This window comes from Salminus brasiliensis, chromosome 3 (genome assembly GCF_030463535.1).
Source record: "Salminus brasiliensis chromosome 3, fSalBra1.hap2, whole genome shotgun sequence".
Taxonomy (NCBI): domain Eukaryota; kingdom Metazoa; phylum Chordata; class Actinopteri; order Characiformes; family Bryconidae; genus Salminus; species Salminus brasiliensis.
Genome location: NC_132880.1, coordinates 2,568,995 through 2,571,331, shown reverse-complemented (window position 1 = coordinate 2,571,331; position 2,337 = coordinate 2,568,995).

Sequence of the window (2,337 nt, the reverse complement as noted above, 5' to 3'; positions counted from 1 at the left end):
TTAACCCTAATAACTCTAAACTTATCCACATTAACTCTAATCTTAACCCTAATAACTCTAAACTTATCCACATTAACTCTAATCTTAACCCTAATAACTCTAACCTACATTAACTCTAATCTTAACCCTAATAACTCTAACCTAATCCTAATCTGATCCCTACTAACTCTACTAATCTTACCTTTACTAACTCTTATCTTATCTTTATTAACTCTAATCTTATCTTTATGAACTCTAATCTTAACTCAAATCCTGTCAATAATCTAAATCTAATCCTCAGTTTGTGCTGATGTATCATGTTTATTGTTATGGTGTTTGGTTCTTGTAGAGATAGCAGTACAAGAACACACACACACATACACACACATCAGTGTAATCTGGAGGCATGTAGAGAATGCAGCACAGATAGAGCCTTACAAATAAACTCTACACAAGCATTCTGTAAATGACAAAAAACAGAGAGAGAGAGAGAGAGAGAGAGAGAGAGAGCAAAGGAATTCTGCAGCTCGCACACTCTCTCTGCTCCCTTTTTTCTCTCTGGCTGTGTCTTTTTGCCCTTATATGGTAACGGAGTGGTGGAGAGAGAGAGAAAGAGAAAGAGAGAGAGAGAGAGAGAGAGAGAGGGAGGGAGGGAGTGAGTGAGAGTGGAGGTGTGGTCTATTGTTTCAGGGCGGAAGAGGTGTTGGGTTACACCGGCTCACTCGAACTCCCTCCCTTCCTCCTCCTTCCTTTCGTCACCCCTCCACCTCATCCCTCAACTTTCTGTTGACTCAGAGAACACACACTCGCTCTCTCTGAGACATGAGTGAGAACAATGCCTCACAGGTACAGCGAGAGACAGACACACACACACACACAGAGAGATGAATGAGAGAGTCAGGTCTTAGTAACACCTCCAACGGCAGAAATCACAGCCTGGATTTTCCCCCACTCTTCTTTCCAGAAGGCCTCAGGTTCTGAGATCTTCGTGGATCATCTCTGTGGATCACAGCTTGTTTAAGGTCAGGGGGCAGCGAGGGTCATTCCAAAAGCTTCAGTTTGTATCTCTTCAGGATGGGCGTTCACCATGGTTTTGAGGCACACTATCGATGTCCAAATGTTTGTGGACACCCCTTTTAATGAATGCATTAGTTACTTCAGCACACACACCCACAGCTAGTCTAGGATAGTCCCTGTAGAGAAGACATACTGCCAGTAGAATAGGACCTGATGAACCCATTGGCACCATGCTGCCTAATGCCAGGCGTATAGAGGGCTAGAGGGGTATAAAGCCCCCCAGCAGCACTGAGCTGAGTACTGAGCACATGGGTCCCATCTAGGCCCCATATGAAGTGTACAATCCAGATTGGGCCCATGTTTAACCCCTCCTGGTCCCATCCCATGGACAAAATGTTCTGGTTTCCAGTTGGGCTGCCCATACTGACCCTGCATGGACATGTTAGCTGGGAACATGCTGTGTAGCATGTGACACCTCTGAAGGTCATGTAGTGTATATGTGGTATAAGCCTTCCTGTAGGTACCTGGCAGCCACAGGGGGGTTGGGTTTGCCTATCTTACCAGCGTATGAGCAGTTCGATTGTGCCGAACATTAGCTGTACTTTATCCCGCTGGGCCCCTAGTGGTCATTTTCCAGGGAATTCACAGTCGGCTCTACCGTTCCTCATGATTCCTCATGACGTGATTTTCTGGAGTTCTGGCTTCAGGCTTCCAGGTCTGGCCTTGACTTGACATTTCGCCCTGTAGAAACCACAAGCGAGCTTTCCCCTGCTTTGGGTGGTCATCGCCTGAATGTGCCCCTTACTGCTGTTGCCTCTGACAGTCCGAGAGCCCCAGCTGGCTTTATATACATAACTCAGAAGAAGGGGATTAACCCTCTGAGCGCTGCTCATATAGTGTGTTGAGTCTGTGTGTGTGTGAGTCAGTTGGCAGACGTGATCCGTCAGGCCTTCAGAGGAAACACTGCAGCCTCGCAGCCTCGGCAGCTTCGCCGCACTATGAGAAAATAAGCACTTACGGCTGATGGGATGGCATGATGTCATCACCTGCGGTCCAGTAACAACATGCTGTGTGTGTGTGTGTGTGTGAGAGAGAGAGAGAGAGAGTTCCTGTCAATGACATCATGGGACAGATATACAGTGTTCTCAACATACAGCTTTAGTGCAGGTGGCCAGCAGAGACGAGAGAGACAAAGAGACAGAGAGAGAGAGAGAGAGATAAAAGATAAAGAGAGAGAGAGAGAGAGAGAGAGATAAAAGATAAAGAGAGAGAGAGAGAGAGAGAGATAAAAGATAAAGAGAGAGAGAGAGATAAAAGATAAAGAGAGAGAGAGAGAGAGAG